This window comes from Pelodiscus sinensis, chromosome 2, assembly GCF_049634645.1.
Source record: "Pelodiscus sinensis isolate JC-2024 chromosome 2, ASM4963464v1, whole genome shotgun sequence".
In the NCBI taxonomy this organism is placed as follows: Eukaryota; Metazoa; Chordata; order Testudines; family Trionychidae; genus Pelodiscus; species Pelodiscus sinensis.
The window spans coordinates 122944081-122970144 of NC_134712.1; positions in this window are offsets into that span (position 1 = coordinate 122944081).

A 26064-nucleotide genomic window follows, 5' to 3' on the forward strand; every position below is an offset into this window, starting at 1 on the left:
ATTGTGTTCTTTTGAAATTAAATCAAAAGAACACAGGGTTTTTTTCAACACTGGTGAACCTCAAATTATGAGGAAGAATGCCTCTTCTTTTGAAAAATGTCCCTTTTCTGCATCCACACATGCCTTTTTCTAAAGAGCTCTTTCGAAAAAGGAAATCGAAAAAAGCACAGCTGCTCTGGTGGCCATTCTATGAATATCAATCAGGGCTTTCTTTTGAGAATGTATCCATACAGTCTGGATGCTCTCTTTCGAAAAAGCAGATCACTTTTTTGATTCAGTTTTGAGGTGTGGATACTCTGTTTCGAAGGAAGTTTGCAGTCTAGATGTACCCAAGGACACCAAATACAATCAGGATGTGAGACAGCTTCCATATGAGGAGAGATTAGAAAGACCGGGGTTGCTCTTAAAAGAGTGTTAGCTAGAGCTAATTATGTTAGACGTCTATAAAATCATTAATGGTGTGAAGAAAGTGAATAGGAAAGTGTTACTTAAACCTTTCATAATACAGAAGCATAAAGGGTCACCCAATCAAATTAATAGGCAGCAGATTTAAAACAAACCTAAAAAAATACAAGGAACATATGGAAAACATTGTGTAACAATGTGGTTTATGACTTCCAATATGGCTATAGAAAAACCACATTGTTACACAATGTTGTCCACATGTTCCTTGTATTTTTTTAGGTTTATTTTAAATCTGCTGCCTATTAATTTGAATGGTTATTACATTCAATGGTTATTACAGTGTAAGGCTCTTTCACTGTTAAAAGTCCCCACAAACCCAAAAAGTGTAAGTGTTACACCTAAGCCTGCAGAAGAGTAAGGATGGGTGCCTATATTGGAATGGTTACACCTGAGCCCTAACGATAGGTGAGGGTGTATGCCTATATTACAATGGTTATGCCTGAGCCCTAGGAATGGGTGAGGGTCATTGTTCCCTAGCAGGTGTGTGCCTCTATGTACATTCACCAAGAATTTCAGTCCCGCCCACACCCTCAGCAGAGCCACGCAACTGTGACCCTAGTGGCTCCCGGGGTGCGGTCTCATGGCTGTTCTGCCCCAGGAACAGCCAGACAGTTACCACATGGCCTATGTGGTGGCTGCCAGAGCTGGACCCTGGGCTGTGGTACTAAATATAGTATCATGGCCCAGCTCCCGTCCCAGCACATGGGACAGCTGCTGACTACGTGTGCCAGCTCCTGGGAGAATCTGGGGCTGCAATTGCTGGGGCTGGGACTGCGATCATGGTGCTAGTTTTAGTACCACAGTCCCAGCCCTAACCGCATGCAGCCCTGGCCCCAGCTGCTCCCAGCTAAAATAAATAAATAAAAATAATACCACAGCCCTGACTGTAGCCCCAGCACACTGGACAGCCACCCAGCATGCTGCCCTGCCCAGCAGATGCCCAGCAGGTGCAGATGTCAGGATGACAGAAGGGAAGGGAAGGTGCAGGGGAATAACTAAGGAGAAAGTGGGGGTGAGGAGAGAAAGGGGCTTGTTCTGAGGTGAGAGGAGGGGACCAGGGCAGGAAAAGAACGGGGAAGGCACCAAGAGATGGGGTGGAGGAGAGACAAATGCCAGGGGGCCAAGAGGAGACAATGAGAGGAAAGGGCAGGAGGATGGGGAGGGAGGTGTCAGTAAGGGTGGGAGAGAGGACGGGATATGGTAATGCCGGGAGAGGAGAGGGGAGGGACAATGGAGGCAAGAGGCAGCAAGAAGAGAGGGGTTGAAAGAAGGGGTGGGCATGAGGGGTGGGTGGAGCAAGTCATGTGTGAGGGCATAGAGAGGCATGAGGAGAACTGGGGTGAAGGTTGATGAGTGGGTGGGCACCAGGGAGGAAGAGGGCATGGGGGCAAGTGTTGGGAGGTCAGGGGCACTGATAGAAGGATGAGGTACCAGGAGGGTGCAGGGGGTAAGGGAAAGTGTAGGTGCCAGAGGGACTGTAGGGGTGGAACAGAAGGACAGACATGGAGAGTGGAGAGGAAGGTGTCAGAGGAGAGACGCAGGACAGGTGGGTAGAGGGAGATGTTAGGAAAAGGAATGGGAGGGGGCTATAGGAGGAATGGGAACAGTTTGGCACTCTTGGGACCTGACCAGTGCTTAACCAGAGTTTTATGGACCACAGAAGGTCAATATTGTCTATCTGCATTCCCAACACTTCCACTGCTTACTGGGCTCTTAAAAGACATTTAGAGGTAAATTAGAGCTAAACAACAGCACAGAACACTGGAAACCAGGACTTGTGGTTGTAAACAAACCTTGTGGGACCATGGGAAATTTGGTCACACCCATGAAAAAGTGGACATCAGACTAACTAACATCATGGCAGACCATGGATATTGCCAAATGACAGAGTGCCAGACTAAAGAGGTTCACTCTGTGTATATGTAATTGAATTGTTAAATGATGACATGATGGGTAATCTCCCAACCAATTATCTTGAGCTGCCTGGCATGAGCCTCCTACCACCCAGCCCTGACTCCTGAACCCATACCCCATGCCCTGAGTCTCCCCACATGTCCTAGCCCCCTACCCTAAGGGTTATAGTGGACCACAATCTGAATGGCTACGTCTACACTGGCCCCTTTTCCGGAAGGGGCATGTAAATTTCACTAGTCGTCGTAGGGAAATCCGCGGGGGATTTAAATATCCCCCGCGGCATTTAAATAAAAATGTCCGCCGCTTTTTTCCGGCTTTTAGAAAAGCCGGAAAAGAGCGTCTAGACTGGCCCCGATCCTCCGGAAAAAGCGCCCTTTTCCGGAGGCTCTTATTCCTACTTCAAAGAAGGGCGCTTTTTCCGGAGGATCGGGGCCAGTCTAGACGCTCTTTTCCGGCTTTTTTAAAAGCCGGAAAAAAGCGGCGGACATTTTTATTTAAATGCCGCGGGGGATATTTAAATCCCCCGCGGATTTCCCTACGACGACTAGTGAAATTTACATGCCCCTTCCGGAAAAGGGGCCAGTGTAGACGTAGCCAATATGAATCAGCAGTGTGATGCTGTTTCAAAAAAAGCAAACGTGATTCTGGGATGCATTAACAGGTGTGTTGTGAGAAAGACATGAGACGTCATTCTTCCGCTCTACTCTGCACTGGTTAGGCCTCAATTGGAGTATTGTGTCCAGTTCTGGGCACCGCATTTCAAGAAAGATGTGAAGAAATTGGAGAGGGTCCAGAGAAGAGCAAAAAGAATGATTAAAGGTCTAAAGAATATGACCTATGAAGGAAGGCTGAAAGAATTGGGTTTGTTTATTTTAGAAAAGAGAAGATTGAGGGGGGGCATGATAGCAGTTTTCAGGTATCTAAAAGGGTCATAAGGAGGAGGGAGAAAACTTGTTCATCTTGGCCTCTGAGGATAGAATGAAAAGCAAGGGGCTTAAACTGCAGCAAGGGAGGTTTAGGTTGGAAATTAGGAAAAAGTTCCTAACTGTCAGGGTAGTCAGACACTGGAATAAATTGCCCAGGGAGGTTGTGGAATCCCCATCTCTGGAGATATTTAAGAGTAGGTTAGATAACTGTATCTCAGGGATGGTCTAGACAGTATTTGGTCCTGCCAAAAGGGCAGGAGACTGGACTCGATGACCTCTCGAGGTCCCTTCCAGTCCTAGTATTCTATGATTCTATTATACCCTGACTCCTGCACTCCCCACAACCTGCCCTAAACCCCCCAACCCTTGCTCTGACTCCTGCACCTCCACACTGCCAACACCCTGCTCTGAGGGACTCAAACAATGCTAGGTATGTCTTCTAGCAGCTATTGATATAGTACCCAAAATGCATAAGAAACATTTTATTTGCATTAATCAACAGAGTGAGGTTTTTTGTTGCACAGGGCAGCTTAAAACAACCTTGTCTCCTTCTAAATTCTGAACTACTGTGGGGACTGAAATGATCTCAAGTGTCATTTAAGTAGCCTTGGGATCTATATAAATTATGGAAACCTAAACTGAGCCTTTGATCAAATGTAATATACTACTTGGCTCATGTCCGGGGAGCAGCAAATGAGGAAGAGGGAGGATCCATGTCTTCAATTTCTCCTTGATACTGCCCATCCTTATGCCCCTTTAGAGAGTGCTGGCCCTATTCTCTTCTCCCTATATCTAAGGCTTGTTTTTATGCACAGTGCTGTAGTGAAACAGATTCATTGATGAAGGTGTAGCACTTTAATGAAGATGCCAATATGTCAATAGGAGAGTTGCTCCTCCCAGAGAGGTGGTAAATATGTTGACAGGAGAAGCTCTCCCATTGATATAGCACTGTGTACACTGAGGGGCAGATTGGCATAATTACATCACCTGGGAGGGTGCATTTTTCACACCCCTGAGCATTGTAGTTATACCAATCTATGTTCACAGTTTAGAGTTAGACTTAAGGTCATTTAGGTCCTGTGTGATGGAATGAGGGATGGGTAGTATGGGCTTAATTCTCTGCACATAGACACAGAACCAAGGCACAGGCAAGGCACAGACTAGCCCTAATCAGAGATTAGGTTTTATTTCTAGAGGAATATATTTGAAGATGAATTCACAAATACTGGAGACTTGTCCGAACTGAAATACTGGTTCTATGGTTATTTTGAAGTTTTCCAGCCCTACCCAATTTCTTATTTACAGGATTCCCAATTCTGGCTCTCAAAAAATTATGTAGAAAATACTGCAGTTTGTATTATACTTTACAACACTTGTCAAATTAAAATGTATCATTTTCTCTCTCTTGTTTAAAGCCAAGTGTATAGTTTCTCTTGCCTTATTAAAGAAAAGCAATGCTCTGGCAATATGTTTTACTGAGCCACCAATCTTTCACTTTACTTTGTATTTGGTTTAAAAAATCCTCTCCAGTTTCTTTCCCCCTACCCCTCCTCCCTGCCTTTTTTCATGACACTAGAACTGTAACATTTAGAGAAGTGTCTCTTTTCCAGATTTCCTTCTCACTAGGCTGCACTTCTAGCTGAAAATTTAAATTGCTTTTTCTTCTATATTCCAGGATTGTCACCAATTGTAAGAATTACAGCACTAGAAAATGGAAACAATGATATTTACTGACTTATGGCTTGGGGTTAACGCCAATGTATTTAAGTACCACACAACTGCTTTATTTATTCATCCAAACGTTTAAAGCTTATAGTAATAAATAGTTATAGAGAAGGAGGGAAGAAACAAATCTCCACATCATTTTGATCTTGATGAAAATTAAGACACTGACACATTAAGGAATAAGTCCTGTTCCTCTTGCAGCCACAGACAAAACCAGTTGAGTCTGGTAAGGCAGGAATGGGTCCATATCTACTATATAATTTGAAGAGTGAGTTTGTGGATTTGGTTTGTACAAACTAAAGTCATACTTTGTGATTACCTACAGATACCTTTCTTTTTGCATAAAGAATCCTATCATATAAATTAGTAGAATGCACTAATTTTTGCACTGGAATATGCTGAGTAAAAGGTTTAAATCAGTGTTTCTCAAATGGTGAACTGCAGCCAATGAGAACCGTGAGGCTCCATGGCCAGTAAATAAACAAACTAGAACACCCAGTAGCAGCTTTCTCAGAATGGGTCTATGGACCACTTTGAGAAACTCTGGTTTAAATAATTATTTTTGTTTTTCATCGGAAAAAAGTCATGACTATTATGATTATAGTTCATAAAAGTATTGCTAACAAAATTAAAATTGAGTAACCTATTCAACTGTCATTTTAATGCAAAGAAAATGTTTAGTGATACAAATCACAACATAATTCAAATTAGTTATTTAAAGAGTAATGAAAGCTTTATGAGTTTCTGATTCAAATGTACTATGTATGGTAATTATTCAATAAAATGAATAATGTTTGAAATCAAAATCCTACAAATTTAAAACTGTTCTTTTATTTCCCTTTTGCAAGCACATTAATAAAAAAATCTATGACATATGGAGAAGCTCAAGAAATTCAATATAAGTATAAGCTATGCAAAATGACTTTTCCCAGTCAATGAGAGACCTCACCTGCTAGTTCTCTATAAACAACAAATAGGGTATTAGCTGGTGTCTTTTACAGATCAGCAAATCACACAGGAGAAGAGGATTGTGGGATCCTTATGCAACTCTATAAAATGTCAGGGTTAATCTAGACTACGCTGAAGATTTGAAAGAGGATATGCAAATTCTGTGGGAATTTGCATATCTTCTGATCTCACTTTCGAAAGTGAGTGGAGCTTTCGAAAGTAAAAGTAGTCAGGATGGGTTTTTTTCAGTAACCCCCCTTTTCTCGAAAAGCCGCGTAAACCTCATTTTTTGAGGAAGAGCGGCTTTTTGAAAAAGGGGGAGGGAGTTGCCGAACCCCCCCACCCCCCCACGTCCTGACTACTTTCACTTTCAAAAGTGGAGCTTTCGAAAGTGAGATTGGAAGAAGATATCGGAATTTGCACATCCTCTTTTTAAACTTCAGCGTAGTCTAGACATAGCCTAGGGGAATAAGCTGCATGATGAAGGTGGACTTCAATTTGAATGACATGCTGAAGGTCTAACTGTGGCAGAGCTAAAACATCCTTAAAGCTTCTAAATATTATAGAGGATCAAAGCAGTCCTGCCCCTAGGACAGTTCGGGATGGCTGTGTGATGCTCTGTGCTTTGGAGGCCCCCACAGTGCCTGCCTCAACGGTCCTACGGAAAGGTCACAGGGCAGCCCAGGAGACTTCCGGTGTGGGAGCTTGTGTAGGATGGCAGCAGGGGTTGCTCCCCCTCTTGCATTTATACTGGTGGTAGGAGTGAGAGTGACATGGCAGTCTAGTCTGATACTCCACACCCTGCTGTCCTCTCCCAGCCTGCTGCACCTCACTTCACTGTGGCAGCAGGAAGCAGAGCGCTCCAGCCCCAGTGTGCTACACTTTCTGTCACTGTGGGGAAGAAGGGGGTGGCAGGATGGAACAGAGCAGGCTTCCAGGCTACTCTGGCTCCTGCAGCTTCAGTGAGTGGGGGAGGGACCCCTGCTGCCACCCCACATCAGGCCCTCTCAATAATTCTCTGGTTGGAGTTGCTTGGAGGAGTGGGCTTCAACAAGGGGGTGGTATGGATGGGATGGAGGAGCAGGTAAGGGGGGATTGCAGGAAGGGATGGAGCAGGTAGGCTGTGGGCAGGGCTAGCTGCATGGAGTTGCCCTGGACTCCATACCCCACCCCTTCTTAGTGATGGCCCAGTCTGTGACAATCCTATAACTAAAGATGAATTTCATCCAATACAGCCTAACTTTGGGGGAGGAGAGGAGGAAAGAATTAAGGCCCTGCCACCAGGTAGCCACTTTTTTACTGGTGTGCTGCACTGGGCTACACTGGTTTACTTTCACTTTTGCTTTGCTGTTTCCGCTACAGATGGCCTTCTCCTGTTTCCCAGCATCAGATGGCCCCATTGCCTTAGAACATTGGTTCCCAAACATTTTACTAGTGTAGATCCTCAATCACCCCCTATCAAAGCCAATTCTAGCCATTATGTACACTTCATTAAATGTAAAATGAAATGTAAATAATTAATATTTAAAAGGATGCATACTCATTTCCAATATCACAACAATTTGATTGCATCTCTCATCACAACGCATTATCATAATGATTGGGCCTACATAGCAACAAATAAACTTTTGGTTTACTTAGTGAGATCCCTGGTGTCGTTTCATTGACTTCAAAGGCTGGATGTCAGGTTGGATCGATGAAAGTCTGAGCCATAGGTCTGATTCAGCATAAAGCCTGCTCTGGTATTTGGTCTGTATTGCTATGAGAGCCGAGAAAGCTGCTTTGCCCATATATGTTGTGGCAAAGGGCATCAGAAACCGTGTGGCTCTCTCAGACAGCTCTGGATACTCGGCAGTTACATGAAGCCAGTACTCAATGAAGAACTTTTGTGAGAAGACCAGCTTTAAAGCATTGTCACAAGACATTTTGATTAGGCTGCCTTGTTCTTTTGATGTTAAACTAGCAAGGGTGTTACTGTTAACGCATTCAAAGGGATTTCTAATCCAGTCTTTTTTAGTCTCTGGAACTGGAAAGTACTTGTGCAGCTGCATTTTCAGGCTTTGCAGATGCTCCTTGATTGTATGTTTAACATAACTGAGGAGCCGCATTTTCGATGTAATTAAAAAGTCAGGAAGATTGCTAAATGAGTCGTAGTTTGACTGATCAATTCGACTGGACCACAGATCTAATTCCTTTATCATTGCTTCAATTTTGTCTTGTACTTGAAAACTTGTCACTGCTTTTCCTGCAGACTCAGGTTGAGACCATTAAAATGCTCTAAAACATCAGCTAAGTAAGCCAATTTAGCCAACCAATTAAAATCATGAAAGCGATGGGCAAGCTCAAACTTTGTGTCCATTACAAAAATTCCCACTTCATCTCGCAGCTCAAAAATATGTCAGAACTTTCCCTCTGGAGAGATAGCGAACCTCCATGTGCAGCAGCAGTTGACAGTGATCACTGCCCATCTCATCATATAAAACTGCAAACAATCTTGAATTGAGAGGACGGGCCTTGATATAGTTAACAACTTTCACAGATTCATACAATACGCTCTTTAAGTCGGCAGCGATTTTCTTAGTGGCTAGGGCCTCCTTGTGAAGCTACATTGAGCATTTGTTGCATATGGAGTGACTGATTTAATACTAGCGATAACTCCACATTGTTGACCAGTCATGGCACGAGCCACATCTGTCCTAACCCCAATGCAGCTTTTCCAGTCAATATTATTCCCAACAATAAAACAGTTCAGCATATCAAACATTTTCTCTGCGGTTGTGTGGGGGGGTACTGGTTTGCAAAGAAGTAAGTCCTCGTTTACCTCCCCACTGTGTTCATACCTGCAAAGACAAGAAGTTGTGCCAGTTTTATGATGTCAGTTGTTTCATCTATTTGTAGTGCATAGAAGCAACTATAGCATATTTTATTCATCAACTGTTTCTTCACATACTCGGCCATTTCCTCAATTATGCACTGAACTATATTATTTGACAGTGGGATCAGACTTATTTGTTTGCATGCCCTCTCCACAAGCAATGTATTTACAATCATCTTGGCTGCTGGTAAATATTAGCTCCTTGCTGATTGTGTGTGGCCTTCCCATCTTGGCTATTAGTTGGGCTACCCGGTAGGAGGACTCCATTGCCTTTGTATTGTCACTACCCATTACTGTCATCATCATAATCTTTTTGCTTTCCTTGAACTTGGTACGCTTGTTTTGAAAAAAATCAAGAGGCTTGGACTCATATTTGCCATGCTTCAGTGTTAGATGATGGCGAAGGCTGACTGGTATTAGGCTTTCATTTGCTAACACCTTGTAGCACAGGATTCACATTCATCATGGTTTATCCTCACTGCCATACCAAGTAAATCCAAACTTAAAGTAATCAGCAGAGTATTTTCTCATTTTCATTTACTTATGTCTGTTTGATTAGACATCTACTTGTGGATGCTTCACTCTGCTCATTAATCTCCTTTCTCTTCAGTGAGCCTGATTTTAGCCACAGATCCAGGTTGAATGTATAGCTAACATTTCTATGCTTCTAACCATTGTGATCATTTCGTCTCACAAAGGCATCACAACATAGATTTTTGAACAACAATTAATAGCATTTCGAACAACAATTAATAGCATTATTGGAAGATATTTAATTTAAAAATAATAATTGATTGTAGCTTTGTAATTTATTTAAAATTTATTTTCTATGATAATTTTTATTTATCTTTTTTTTTTCATGGACCCTCTGCAGTACCCTCATAGACTCCCAGGTGTCTGTGGACCCCAGGTTGGGAACCACTTCCTTAGACAATACAAGCCACAGGTCTTTTCGCAAGTCAGATGATGATCCATGACCCTTCTCTGGCATCCATCATCCTTGGGTCTCAACGGGTTTCAAAAGTCAATATGTGACCTCTGTTGGATCTCACGTTGACAGAGGCAGGAACTTATCACAGAACTAAAAAATAACTTCAGTATAAGTAACCTTAATTTGATCATTTTACACTGTACAAAGAGAATAAAATAACAAATATTTTAAAAGCCCAATTAAAAAAACGAAAACAATTATGAACCACAACTGCTGGAAGGAAAAATTAAATCAGAAACATGTGAATGATAATTAGGCATTGTTTAAGAATATTTTAGTAGATGCCCCAAAGCCACAATCCTTTAACTAAGAAGAAGGTTGCACTGTTTGAAAGAAAACAACCTGGTTTAGAGTGGATGTGAAGGCAGCTATAAAAATAAAAACATAAGAAATAACAAATGGAAGAAAAGGAGAAGTTGATAATCATGAGTATGAAATTGAAGCTATGACTTTTAGAAAACTGATATTGAAAAGAAATGGATACAAGAAGAAATCTCTGACCAACAAATGTAAGGACAATATGGAGAAAAAAATCCTAACATTAGGTATTAGTCCATGAATAGTTGGAAATGTAAATAGTAATGCAGAAAAGGCAGACATTTTTAGTTCTGTATAAATTAGACCAGTATTTCCCCTTTTTATTTGCTCACGGAACCCTTTTAAACTCAAAATAATTGTGTGGAACCCCTAATAACAGTCTTATATATGGAGCTGAAAAAGTAGGCCACAAATAAGTAAGGATAATAAACAAATGCTAAACAAGGTCATGAGATCAACATTTAGTTTAATTGCACATAGATTAATTTATCATAGTCAATTTATATTCATCACGGTTAAATTTTTAAATTCAAGAAATCATGTGACTATACTGAAGTAAAGTATTTGCGAGAGCACTGCCTGCGCACTCTCATACAAGCAACTGGTTTGACAGTTGAAGCTTTGACTTTATCCCAGGCGGTGCTAGTATATTCGTATTCAGTCACCCATGTGATCCACACTCCCTGAGAGTGAGTACGGGGATTTACAGTGGTATATAATGCAATCACACCACTGACTGTGTGCGCAGCACTGAGTAGTGACATCATCATCTCCACTCTCTGGCTAATCTGGCATTATACAAGAACACTTAAATACTAATTTTTTAAAAAAAATCATACCATGTTATTGTAATGGAATTTTTTCGCTGATCCCTTATTTTCACTTTGCGGAACCCCAAGGAACCACTGAGTTAGACATTTTACAATCAGCAGGGCCATATTACTGGCATCAAAGAATTTTTAAAGGAGCTGACTGAGGAATTAGCTGAATCATCAGCGTTGACTCTTTCACTATGTCTTGGAGCAGTGGGAAAGATCCAGATGGATGAAAGCTAATATTATGCCAATACTTAGACAGTAGAAAGGTTACTATATGCCTGTCAGTTTGATATCAATCCCTGGCAAGATAATGGAGCACAATTTGAATCTCTCTAGTCCAGCACTCTCTGGTCCTGCAACATCAATGATCTGGTATGATTTTAATTAGCCTGATGGCCACTTATCATGGGTGTGGCCAAGTTTTCCATAGTCCCATAAAGTTTGTTTACAGTCACCTATTCTGGCTCTCAGTGTTCTGTGCTGTTATTTAGCTCTAATTTACCCCTAAATATTTTCTAAGTGTCCAGCAAGCAGGGCAAGTGTTGATAATGCTGCTAGACAATATTGACCTCTTGTGGATAGGCTATATTGATCCATCAACCTCAAATAATTATGTACTTATCAAGCAGGCATCCATCCCAAAGAAACCTACCATTCAACATTACTAACCTGTATGTAATTAATTTGGTCCCACTTGTTCTCCATTAAACTAATGGTGAATTATTGATTTACTTCCAAAATTGCAGAATCCCTGGCATATTATTCCCATCATCCATGAATATATGCATAGGTTAGCAATAGTTAATAATTCCATATGGTTGCAGAGATGTAGTAATCTTCCAATTTCCCAAAAGCCTCTCTGGAGAGCTTTTACTTCAGAGAGAGTGTATACTTCAGTCAATCTGTGCTGTTTGAATTCAAATAGTCGAGAAAAAAAAGTCTTTTTCCTTCTGTTCATACTTATAGTTTCTTCTCATAGAAAATAAGGCGACAGGATCTCAACATAAAAGGACCCTTTCTTTTGTTGACAGTACATTTAGAGTCTGATAATCACTTACCTCTTGCCTTCAAAGCAGTAGCACTTAGCAGTTAAAGATTTTCCTCCAAATTATATGGGGCTTCTTTCTTGTTTGTTGGGTTATTTCATTATAGGAGTATATACAATGTAAATGTTTGCCACTCAATTATAACAATGCAGACAGGTAAAAGCAATGCACACACCAGCTCTTCAGTTTTCATGAGGTTTAAACATAAAATACTTTCTTATACATTTAACAATCATTTTGATAGATACTAATACCCAAGTGAAATGGTCCAGCTTCCAGCTATGTATTTACATGTTTCAGTGAAGTCAGGAGCTCTGGCATAAACTGAAATCCTGGTCAGCCAGCATCAAAACTGTCTGAAGTGTGATTTAGGCAAAATATAAAGGTTAATGTGGTGCTAATGTACGAAACCCTCCCAATTCAGAACACTTAAATTAGTGTTGACCTAATTTGTGACATAATCAGTCTCAAATGCTAGGAAACCTATGTTTCAGTATAATTAAATCCCTTTAACAACTTCAAGATATCTCCGTTAGAAAAAGTAATTTTAATTTCAATTTTGTGAAAATACTTTTCACTCACTGACACTCCCAATGCACAAATAAATTAAACAATCTGCAAACTATTTTGAATGATATCCACTAATTTTAAAAATGAATCATTGGTAGTGGATGAAAATATATCTCTTTTCCCTTTAATGAAACTGTCTTTAAAATGTTCATTCATGTCAAATTTCCCCAATTTGTACTTTTACCATGGTCCCTCTGTAAATTCATCTTTTTTCTATTCAACAAAAGTTTGAAAAGGGTTTTAAGATCTTCTCACAGAAGGCAATAGCTAGAAATGTGTTACCATTATACATCCAGATTGCTACAAAACTGATTCCAATACATGCTAAATTAAAAGGATATACTGAAATTTCAAAAACTATTTCCCACAGTCATATAAACACTGATTTCTCAGTATGTTACTATTGCTGTATGTTCTGGAATGGTACTGAGTTTCTGCTGGAATTCAAAGCATTTGCAGTATAATTGCCATTCCGCTGTTCACTGTGAAATATTGTGGCAATCTGTTATAGATTGTAAATGTGCTTCTTGCCTTTCCCCTGATCTGCTGAACTCTCTTTATGATGCTGATTTCATCACCAAATGGAAGAAAAAATAGAAATAAGGAGGAAAGTTTTAGCTAAAGGTCTTGAATATAGATGAACCAGTTTAATTTTAATTTGAAAAAGGAAAAAAAAAAGAGAAAGACCCTTACAAGATTTTCCATACCTGATCTTTTCTTGGATAATATTTTTCAAGTACAGTAGGTCTTCACGTCCTGTACTCTTGAGAATTCTTGGCAAGGCTTCAGCGCTTTAATGATCATAGCGGGTGTTCTGAAGTAAAATCTATTTGGAAAGAGGGAAGCATTAATTTGAAAAAGCTTTAAAATACACTCTCTTATACTTAGACAAAACATCTTTTGAGTTCTCTACTGTCATGATCAGATTCTTCTCACCAGCTAAGTGAAATGGCCAAGACAAGCTGTAATAATATAAAAGCCTTGTTGAGTGCTCTGGTACTGAATCAGATGAATAAACCAGACAAGGAACTGACTTCACCCTTGATGGGTGAGATCCATGTTATTCTCCTATATACAGAGAAACTTCTTTAATAATTATAGTATGTTAATAAGCAGATTATAATGAATATACTCATCAAATTTTGCCTCTCACTATCATGAAATAGTAATATCAGATCTGGCCTGAGCAAAAGAAAAATAAATGATGAATATAATATATTGATTAAAGGGACTGAAAAGATTACCCTTATTTTTTCTGCTTTTTCCTTCCAACCTCTATAAGTTTTGTCTGGTTTGATTCTCAGACAGATATCCCTCATATAGCACCTACTCTCTGTTAAACACTGGGTAAATTATTCCTCCATACTGGCTGGGTTTGAAGAGACAAAATATAAATTTGGGCATTGTCAGCATACTGAAGATACAGCAACACATACTCATTCAACCTCTTAATGACCTCTTAGTGGGATGCCAAGAAAGAGAGAGTATTACACTATAAATATGCACAAGTGTTCTTGCAGGGATGAGCTACAGCTTACTGATTAAAGTATTATGGATATTCCACTTTGGATTCCAACTTTTTCTTGCTTTTCAGTGCTGCTTTCAGCTCTAAATTTCCCTAGTATGTCAAAGTCCCCAGATACATCCTTGTTTTGATTTTGAGCTCCAAAGTAAAAGCATGTGAGCAGTTAGATGATAGATAAGCCCTTCATTCTTTTGTTGCTGTGGAAATGATATGATAACTTTTTCACAGTTTCTGTAGCACCAATGTTGAATCATTTGACGTCACAGCCATTACATTAGAGTAAGGCTAACTTTTGCATTTATAAATAATTCAATATTCTGTTACTTGTTTAACTGAGATTCTTACTACTGTCCTTTAGTACTGTAAAAGCAGAGCTTATTTTACCTATATTATACAACTTGATTCTTCTATCAGCAAGAGCTTTTCACTTAATGAAGTCATGAACATCTCTGAAAGCCCCTTCTTGTACATGACAATAGTGTTAAGTATTATTGAAGTATAAACATACGATAAAATAAGCATCACTGCTTTATTTTCAAGGATTTTGCTGAAAAAAAATCCCAACACATTTCAGCTATTTCCATATTGTTATGTTCTATATTCTATATTTGTTATAGATTTACATACACAAACAGCAGTATGATTTCAAGGTAGAGAAGAGCAATCTTGCAGTATAACAAATCTTGTGAGCTGAAACCATTTACGACAGAATCTTTGATAGGCAACAAATAATGTGGAATATATAGATGACGTTTTTACAGTGTCCCTTTTTTGGCTCATACCTATACTTAGGGGCTACGTCTAGACTGGCATGATTATCTGGAAATGCTTTTAATGGAAAAGTTTTCCGTTAAAAGCATTTTCGGAAAAGAGCGTCTAGATTGTCACGGGCGCTTTTCCGCAAAAGCACTTTTTGCGGAAAAGCATCTGTGGCCAATCTAGATGCGCTTTTGCACAAAAAAGCCCCAATTGCCATTTTTGCGATCGTGGCTTTTTGCGCAAAACAAATCTCAGCTGTCTAAACTGGCCCTTTTGCGCAAAAGTTTTGCACAAAAGGGACTTTTGCCCAAATGGGAGCAGCATAGTAGTTCCGCAAAAAGCACTGATTTCTTTCAGTAGGAAGTCAGTGCTTTTGCGGAAATTCAAGCGGCCAGTGTAGACAGCTGGCAAGTTTTTCCGGAAAAGCGGCTGATTTTCTGGAAAAACTGGCCAGTCTAGACACAGCCAAGAGGTGTTGCCTGTTGTCTATACATCTCTTTCTGGCTTATTTACATGCTTACCTAAAAACTGAAATAATTACTTGCCCTATTTTTTTAAAAATGCATTTCAGATTATATTTACAAATCTATTAACATCTTAGGAGTTTGGTCCGTCTTACTCAGTTTTGCTGAGCCTGATCTTACTTACACATTAATAAATAAGGAGTAAATCCACTGTACTTCATAGAATTATAATGGTTTGACCCCAATACTAATAAGATTAGTCTCTTTACCTTTATTATCTATCAACAACTTTAATTAATTCACAAGAATTTTCAGAAAAGAAGTACTGTTTCTATCTTAGAGTTGTATTAATTAAGAACTTATGCTTCAAAAGATAAAGTTTACATCAACATTTAATAATGCTTCAGGTGAATTGGACTGCAGTGAATCCATTGCAAGTGAAAAAGGAATATAATTTTCTCATCAGAATTAATAACCACTATTCTCTATATTTTACAAAATAGTAGTCATTCAAGTGAAAGCTTTATATTACTCTGTAATTTTGGCAATATACTTAGCCTGATAATCATTCTAATGTGGAACCTTAGTTCCAAAAGTTAGAATGAAGAGAAGAAAAAAAAGGGTACATAACATACAGCCCTTGTGAAAGATACATCATCCTGTTACAACTTCAGTAATTACTTTTACTAAACATGGAATGCACTCCCTGACCTGATAAGGACACTCACTATCTTATCCTTCTTAACATCTATTCTAAATACTCATCTGAACCATGATCTCTATAAGAAATTAGCAATCAGTAGGTTGAGGGCTCATAAGAGTACAGTTGATAAATGTATATATTTCATAATAGCAAAAACAAGGGCCAGATCTTCAGCTAGTGTCAATCAATGAAATGTTACTGACTATAATAAAAACTATGCAATGTTTACAAAGCAGTACATAATACACTCATGAAATTTTCATATTTCAGTTTTGCCCCTCATTATGACCTTTCATTTAGTAAGACAGAGATGAATCTTCCTGTACATTTGTGTATCCAGTTATGGAGTACAGACTCATTCACCCTCCCAGTGGCCTCTTAATGGGATCACATATTTTGGCAGTTCTTCACTGAAAACACAGCTGGGTATCTCAGATGGCTTCCACAAGGCCTAACCATTCAGATCTCAAGTTTAGGAATCTGTTTGAATGAGAAAATAGTATTTTATCTAATTGTCTCTTCATGCTCTGCCATCCTTCTGCATCCACCTGTTGTTTCTTGTCATTCTTAAATTGTAAGTTGTTTGGAAGCAGGGGCCAACTTTTTGTACTATGTTTGTACAGAGCTTAGTACAATGGGCCTCATGACTAGGACTTCTAGTTGCTACATCAATATAAATAAACAAACACAATTCATTATTTTAAAGAAGCATACATTTTGCCTTCAGGTAAATCAGCTTTCACCACTTCACTTTCCTCCTAAATTATCATCCAGCCTTTTTTATATATATTAAAGAATCTGGTGTTCACAAAAAGTGTTGAGACCAAACATCAAAAGTTCTCGGTTTATCTTCACAGACATTACAATAGATGAGAACCATTCAGGCAGAACTGTTCCTCTGATTCAATTGCAGCATCCAATTTTAGGGAAGAAATTTCCCATGCATAATGTTTTTAAAGGGACAGACAGGCACAACAATTAAAGGAAAGCTCTTGAAAATGCTTATAAAGATTTCCTCCAGTAGGTCAATGCAACAGGATAATGTGCTGGTTCTGGCTTTTCTGCCTGTCACCTGATATAATGGAATGCAATAAATATATTGAGGATAAAAACCTGGCCCTATTCGGGTCAATGGCAAAACTTCAGTTGACTTAGTAGAGACAGGATTTCATCATAGATTTTTGCAGGGCTGGGGCAAGAATAAAGAGATGAAAGCATCCACGGTGAGATTAGGCATCAGTGCTGTCCTAATTCTGCTGCCATTGAAGTTCACGTTAAGACTTCTTTTGAAATGAATAGGAGCAGAGATGAATCAATACTAAATGCTTTTGAAAATCCCACACCAATTTATCAATCTCAAGAGACTGGAATAACAATGCTTTCCTTGCCAGTTATGGGGATGTGTTAATAAAGAAGTTGTTTCCTCATTGCTGAGCTTCTCTAGAAGAAATTCCTGCTGTTTCTGAAATATCAATAATTTAGTCCCCTTCCCCCCCCCCCACACCTAATATAAATTTCTATTTTTTAATTGGCTAAAGATTCAGAAATTCCTTTTTTAAAATTCTTCAGTCAGCCCTAGTTCCAAAATTAATCATAGAAACATAGAGCTGGAAGAGACCTCAGGAGATCATCAAGTCCAGCCCCCTGCCCAAGGCAGGACCAATCCCAACTAAATCAACCACGCCAGGGCTTTATCAAGCCGAGACTTAAAAACCTCTAGGGATGGAGATTCCAGCCTTTCAGATACAGAAAACACTGATCATACAGCATGTACTCAGTGCAAACACAGAGACTCTGGTCACTGAGCTGAGAGTACTGTTTAGAGGTGAAAAGTAACTTTCTGAAAATGAAATTGTGGGATTTCTTGATTTCCAGTTCAAAATATATCAACGTGTAAATGGAGGGTTTGTATGTTTCTTTAGCTCTATCTGGGATCTGAAAATCAAGCGAGATTATTTCCTTCTCATACATCAATGCCAACAGTAGAAATTTTTAGCCCTTTTTATACATTTATTTGTGATTGTGCAACTTCATGAAAACAGATAAAAATGAAGACAGAATTTGGGCCTTCAATTAGAATTTAAGTAGCAATTCTGTTGATGATGTAGAAAGAAGATATAGAATCCAACTCATGCTTATTCTTTTGTGAAAAAAAGAGTAGACATATAGTATAAAATTAAGCAGATATGTTTTTCCCTGTTAGAACGTGTGCAAAGAAAGTCTGGTAAGGAAGAAGATGCTACATTAAACTAGTTACCTTCCTGAGCAGAACCTCACTTTAATTATGTCCAAAAAGCTGTTCTTATCTTTGAAAAATTATTTTCATTGGGGTGAAATCTGGCTTTATTACAGACTTAATACAAGTGACAAATGAGATTTTTTTCTACAATATAAAATCAGTTCCCCAGGAGGTTCAAAGACATATGTAGTACATTAAAGTAATTTAGAATAATTCTTCCAAACCAAGAAGCAAATTTGGACTGTTGTTAGTAGTCTGGTGTACGTCAGAGATGCATTTGCAATTCTTGTCAAGAGATTTGCTGCTGAGTAGCTAAGAGCAATTATTTCATAACAATCTCATCAGAAGAACAGATTAGAGGCATGCTTAACTTTTGGTAATAAAAAAATCAATAAATCAGAATCTAGAAAGAGAAAGCACTGATATGGATACAGAACCAAGTGAATGGAATTAAATAACTTGTCTGTTATTAATTAAGATACAGTACATAAGAACATAAGAACGGCCGTATTGGGTCAGACCAAAGGTCCATCTAGCCCAGTATCCTGTCTACCGACAGTGGCCAGCACCAGGTGGCCATTTGTCTCCTGCCATCCCTCTCCAGCCTCTGACAAACAGAGGCCAAGGACACCATTTTATCCCCTGGCTAATAGCCTTTTATGGACCTAACCTCCATGAAATTATCTAGCTTCTCTTTAAACTCTATTATAGTCCTAGCCTTCACAGCCTCCTCTGGCAAGGAGTTCCACAGGTTGACTACACTCTGTGTGAAGAAGAACTTTCTTTTATTAGTTTTAAACCTGCTCCCCATTAATTTCATTTGGTGTCCTCTAGTTCTTCTATTTAGGGAACTAATAAATAACTTTTCTTTATGGGCCCAATTGTAAAACTCGAATTGTCTGGCATCCAGTGGTCCGGCACTCCTGATAGTCCGGCACCAACTGGAACCCGGAAGTGCTCCAGCCAGCCGAACAATTGGAGATGCTCTGCCCCCAGCTTCCCCAAGTCTGCCACTGGTCAGTTTCAGCAGCGGCTGACTTGGGGAAGCCAGGGGCAGAGCAGCTGGGGTGCTGCCGGGTTGATCCCGCAGCGCTGCCCTCTCCCACACTGCGCAGTTTCCTGCTGACTCCCCACCCCCACCCCAGGCCCCTCATAGCCCCCCCCCCCTCCAGTACTCTGGCATATCTGATAATCCGGCACCCCCTGGGTCCTAAGGGTTCCGGCTTATCAGAAGTTTACTGTACTGCAATCTTAGACCACTCAATCAAGAATTTAGAAGTCATAAGCAAAGTTTAATTTACCTTTCTTCTCCTTTTGGAATCTGCATTATAATAGACAGTATAATTCCAATACACATTTTTCTTCTTGTTGTGGGTTATCTAATTATAATTAAGACATTCCTGGAAATAGAGGAATTAAAATCAGAGCTCTCTCCAGCAGAATTTTGAACATACCTGAAAAAAGTAAGCTACAATAAAGAACAGCAACAAAGGACTTCAGGTCATGAAATGAGATACTATTTTTAAATGTAAAATCATATTTCACAGATGTGGAAGCAAAGAAAATACAATAGTGCATTAAAGTGCAAACAAAGCATAAGTATAGCAACTGAGTTCACAAAGGATATGTCTACATAACAAAGTTATTTCTGAATAATAGCTGTTATTCTGAAATAGCAATGTTAGTGTCTACACAGCAATAGTGTTATTTCAAAATTATTTTGAAATAATGGGCAGCTTATTGCAAAATCTGTAAAACTCATTCCACAAAGAACAAGACATCTTCCAAAAATAGTTATTTCAAAATAGTGGCTGTGTACATGGGGTAGCTGCAGTTATTTCAGAATAAGGGGCCTCCGGCCCTTTCCACGGTGCCCTGCTGGCTGCTCTGTCCACACTCAGCCAAATTCTATATTTCCCCTTCCCCTTCCTCAGAGCCCTTAAAGCTTCAGCCTCAGCAAAAAAGGTTTGTGGATAGCAGAAGGCCCTGACCAGAGCCCAGAGTCACCCTGCAACTGCTGCTGCCTCACTTTTCCCCTTAATTGAGCAAGTCTGTTGCTCCCACCCAGCCCTCAGACAGCTCCCAGGAGCCTGCCAGGGGCCAAAAGAGGCATGCACCTTCCTGGTCTGGTGCAGAGATCCTGGACCTTATTGAGGTATGGGATGATGAGACCAACCTCCAGGATCTCCACACCAGAGGCAGGAATGAAGATGTCTATAGCTGGATGGTCAAGAGCCTGGCCAACAAGAGGCATACAGGAACAGGTGCGGATGAAAGTAAAAGAGTTCTGTCAGGCATATGCCAGGGAGGGCAACACCCCACACTTGCCCTTATTTCAAAGACCTTGACTGCACCCAGAGGAGTGGGGCAGTCCCTTCACACCCTTCCTCACCTGGTTGTGGACTTCAGGCTTGAGATGTCCATCATCGTTCTCATGGAAGAGAGAGAGATGTGGAGTAAGAGGAGGAACTGGACAAGGCCAGAACCAGCAACCTTCTGACCCCCACTCACCAGGAGGAACCCCTGACTCACCCCATCCCCTGGCAGGGCTTTGTGAAGGTGGAACTGAAAAAAACACCCAGGGAAGGGGCTTGCACCCCCCCACATCCCGAAGGAACCCCATTCCTGCAGTCTACCCCCCTCCCCGGAACAATAGCCCAAGAATGCCATACCTACAGTTGATCTCCGCATGATGAACTGGTTCCTGACAGATCGGTAGCTTCTGGTGTGGCGAGCTTCCAGAGGGTGATGGCGACACACTTCTGGAGGGGGGTGGTGGGTCTCATGTGAGTGTCCCATTGCCTGAGGGCAGGGGCAAGCCACTCACAGAGAGCCAGAAGCATGTACTTCCTTATCCTGAAATTCTGGAGTTATTGCTGGTCTCCCCACTGCTCCATGATGATTTGGTCCCACTAGTTTGCACTGGTGTCCAGACACCAGAGGAGACTGGGCACGGTGTCCAGGGCAGGTGGAGGGTATCCAGCTGCATGAGCCATACCCACAGAGATCCAAGGAGGGTCTCCCAGAGGAGCCAGGGGTTGGGTTCCTGCAGGTTCTAGGAGGCAGCCTACAGAAACTGCTGCATGAGTTACAACCCAAGCTGCAATAGTCAAAGATTGCCCAGAGGCAGCTCCGGCTTTATGTCTGGAAGCTGAGGGGTCCACAAGGCATACTGCAGCAGGCAAAAAAGGCTTTGCTGTCCCTTGAGGAGGTAGGCAAAGAGAAAAAGTCTGAGACACTGCTGTACAGGGGGGGTCCCTTTAAGCAAGCACCTCAGATCGCCTCAAGCAGCAGCCACATAAAGTAACTGCTGACCTGAAGCCCTGGCTGAAGTGGACATAATTGCAAGTTAGCGGCCAACCAGTGTGGACGCATTTGCTATTTTGATGTGTATTTTGGGTGTAGACACACTATTTTGAAGTAAGCTATTTCGGAAGATATCTTCTGGAAAAGTTTATTTCAAAGTTAATGTGCAGTGTAGACATAGCCAAAGAGTATGTTTTCATTAAGTTAGACTCAACAATCCATACTCAAATGAATAAACACACTGCAGTCAGTAGAGATACTGAGTAGGTATTCAGCAACAGCTATGGAGGTTGCTATATAAAAGCCACAAGAAAAAAAATGCTGTAAAAGAATTTACCAGCATAAATATCCCCATATCTGTGGTGTAGACATGGCCTTAGACTCTAAAAAAAGACAATGTGACAGTGATTTTAAATATAATACTTTTTAACACTCCAACATTGCATTAGAACAGGGATTTTCAAACGTTGGGTTGCAACAACTAGCTGGTCACAAGACACTTTGTTTACTTGAGTGTCTGAGGGCATGGCCATTCCCAGCTCCTAGTGACCACAGTAAACCGTTCCTGGCCAATGGGAACTGAGGGAAGCAGTGGCCCATCCTACACCATTTCCCACAGCTCCCATTGGCCAGGAACAGTGAGTCTCTAAACTGGCCGGCTGTGTCTACACTGGCACCCTTTTCCGGAAAAGGGATGCTAATGAGACACTTCGGAATTGCAAATGCAGCGGGGGATTTAAATATCCCCCGCGGCATTTGCATGAACATGGCTGCCGCTTTTTTCCGGCTCGGGGTTTTGCCGAAGAAAAGCACCAGTCTAGACGGGATATTGCAGAAAATAAAGCCTTGAAAGTAGGAATAAGGGATCTTCCGGAAAAGGGTTTATTTTCCACAAGATCCCATCTAGACTGGCGCTTTTCTCCGGCAAAACCCCGAGCTGGAAAAAAGCGGTAGCCATGTTCATGCAAATGCCGCGGGGGATATTTAAATCCCCCGCGGCATTTGCAATTCCGAAGTGTCTCCGGAAAAGGGTGCCAGTGTAGACACAGCCGCCATGTATAAAACTGTCCTTCATGGTCTCTAATTCGCACTGCCCCTTGCTGTGCTCTCATTATCATGATGGTGTCTGGCTGCTCAAAGTCTCTGCCTAGGCATTCTGCTCCAGACCCCTTTCTGCCACAAAAGTTTCCCCCTTGTCCCACACAGATTATGGAGCACAAAACACGGTGCCACCACAAGGTGCGGGGGAAGGGACTAGATAAGTGCATTAGGGGATGATGGCCACCAGAGCCCATAATCATGGTAGACGGGTGAAAGCTCAGCTGGGGAAGGCAAACCCCAGTCCTGCCCCTTCCGCAACTTTTTGCCCGCCCCTAGAGCTAAGCCCCACCCATTCCCAGCCCAGTCCTGCCTTGCCACATGGAGGGCTGGGGCTGCCATGCCATGGCCCAGCCCTTCCTGGTGTCTGGGGAATCCAGGCTGCTGTGCCACAGCCATAGCCACAGCCACAGCCCTAGCCCAATCCAGCTGTCACACTGTGGCCCTAGACTTCTCTGGTGGCTGCCCCAGCCTTCAGCGGTCGGGGGTGGAGGCAATTTTGTGAAGACTGTGCCTTCCCTTGCCTGTAGTACAGCGACCCATGCCCATAACCACACACTGCACAATTTTGGTTATGGTGGGCACCATGAGCATAGCCCAGAATGCAAAACTACATATGGTGTGTTGATGGTAGACTCCCTAATGGGGATGCGCTATTTCAAACTACATTCAATTCTTCCCTGTAGTGAGGACACGGACCTTCTACTTCGCAAAACCAGGTGGTAAGAGATCGACCATTTTAGATTCAACCATAGCTCATAATGTAGCCATGCCCTACGAGTCTAATAAAACTGGTTGTATGCTCAGAGAAACTTAAAGTAAACCAGCAAAGTATGAATATATGAAGAAATCATTCAAAGACAATCTCATGGGAAACAAAAAATTCCTCCTGCTTTTAGTAGAGGTTTAGCTCAATGGATTAGATTCAAAGAGGAGTGTTCTTCCTTATCCTTCCTGTGATGTATTAAAGTTATTCTTGTGTTAACCTTCTAAATTGATGTAATTACTCCTTGTTGTAATTGGCAGCCAGTTAAATTAAACCATTGATCTATTGATTGCATTTCAGTAGTAACTTTAATTTGATCATTGTATTATGTTATATTTGATTACTTTAGGGAAATGAGAAGTAAATTAGTTAGTGAAATACTTGTTTAGCTTCATATTTGTGGTCTTATTGTATTAATAAATCTATAAAAGCACTTGATTGGTTCCTGTCTCGTAAGTTCAGTGCGGGAGAAAAAACTATTTAGAAGTAAATGTAAAATGACTCTTGGATACATATTTTAAATCTTTGATTAAAATCATATTACTGACACACACAAAAAATAAAACCAACCAGTATACAGTCCTTTGGAAAAAAATGGATTTTCACAGACTTGATGCTGAATAATAATAATAACAATAACAATAACAATAACAATAATAATAAATTCATAAGAAATAATAAAGCAGATAGGAAGCTCAGAGCTAGGAATCAAACTGTTTTCTTACCCTATAATTTTTGGAGACTTTTAAAAATAGCTTTTATCTTGAATTGGGATGAAAAGTCAAAATTTCAAATATTGTCATGAACCAAAACTCTCATCAGATGGATCTGATCATTCTCAGCATTTTGATAATCTCAAAATATTACATTTCAGTTTTGACCTTTTACTATGAATTAACAAATTTCAAAATGAAAAGTAATTTCAAACCAAAAACCCCCAGAAAGTTGTATTTTGAAAATGATAGAAATGGATGTTTCAATAATTTTGAATATTTTTCACCTGTACCTAGAGCCCAATAGCAGGGAAAGTCCAAGAAAATGGGGGATCTCCAACTTGCTTCAGCCTTCATTCACTTTCAAAATCAATGTAAAATACGTGTTAATGGGATAGGAACGGAGGCTAAAATATGAAAAGAAAAAGTTAAGAATTACTTATGGCTGATCTACACTACAAAATTTGATTGATATAAAGCAGTTTTTGCTGGCCTAATTATGTCAGTATCTGCATTACAGACTTGTCCCACTGATGTAAGTGCCCTACTGCACTGACAAAATAACTCTACCTCCATGATAGGCGTATGACTTATGTTAGTATATTTAGGGTGATACAGTGTCTGGGTAGAAGCCCAGGCAGCTAGGTTGGGAGTTGGGGCAACATGTCCAGGAGGCTGGAAGCTGGGGTGAGAAGCCAAGATAATTTCCATGCCCCTCCTGGCTAGGAACGTTGGACACGCTTGTCAGTTTTATGGCTCGGGGCTGTGAATTTGACAAGACTGCTTGGCTCCTACTGGGGAGGAGGTTTGAGATGCTGGGGCACCTGAAGCCTGATTTGGAGGCCAGAAGCCCTGAGCAGTTTCCCCCCTGCTGATGGGGAATAGAGAAGCTGGAGGAGGAATGTTTGGGATAGCATCCTACCAGGAACCTGAGATGCAATGTGGCTCCCTTTAGGGAGTTGTCAGTGGACCTGAGAGACTGTCTTAGATCCCTCTTAGACCAGTGGGAGCACTGGTAAGGACATGAGAAACTGACCTCAGAGGGCAATGTAGATATGTCTGTATATAAGTCAACCTATATCAGTTGTGTTTCTAGTGTAAATACATCCTAGATTAATTAAATGTCTCCCTATCAGCAGGGCCTAATGCAATACATCCTAGAACTGGCTATGAGAGATGAAACTAACTGAAGAGATCTCTGAGCCATTAGGAAGTATCTTTGGGTATGTCTACACTACCCTCCTAGTTCGAACTAGGAGGGTAATGTATGCATACCGCACTTGCTAATGAAGCCCGGGATTTGAATTTCCCGGGCTTCATTAGCATAAGCGGGGAGCCGCCATTTTTAAATCCCCGCTGCTTCGAACCCCGTGTAGCGCAGCTACACGGGGCTCGAACTAGGTAGTTCGGACTAGGGTGCCTATTCCGAACTACCGGTACACCTCGTTTCACGAGGAGTAACGGTAGTTCGGAATAGGACCCTAGTCCGAACTACCTAGTTCGAGCCCCGTGTAGCCGCGCTACACGGGGTTCGAAGCAGCGGGGATTTAAAAATGGCGGCTCCCCGCTTATGCTAATGAAGCCCGGGAAATTCAAATCCCGGGCTTCATTAGCAAGTGCGGTATGCATACATTACCCCGCTAGTTCGAACTAGCGGGGTAGTGTAGACATACCCTTTGGGTATATCTACACATCAAAGTTAATTCAAAATAACAGCCGTTATTTTGAATTAACTTTACTAGCATCTACACAGCCAAACCGCGTTTTTGAAATAAATTTGAAATAGTGGCGCACTTATTTCAAATTTGGTAAACCTCATTCTAAGAGGAATAACACCAAATTCAAAATAGCTAATTCAAAATAAGTGCTGTGTAGACACTTATTTCAAAATAGGG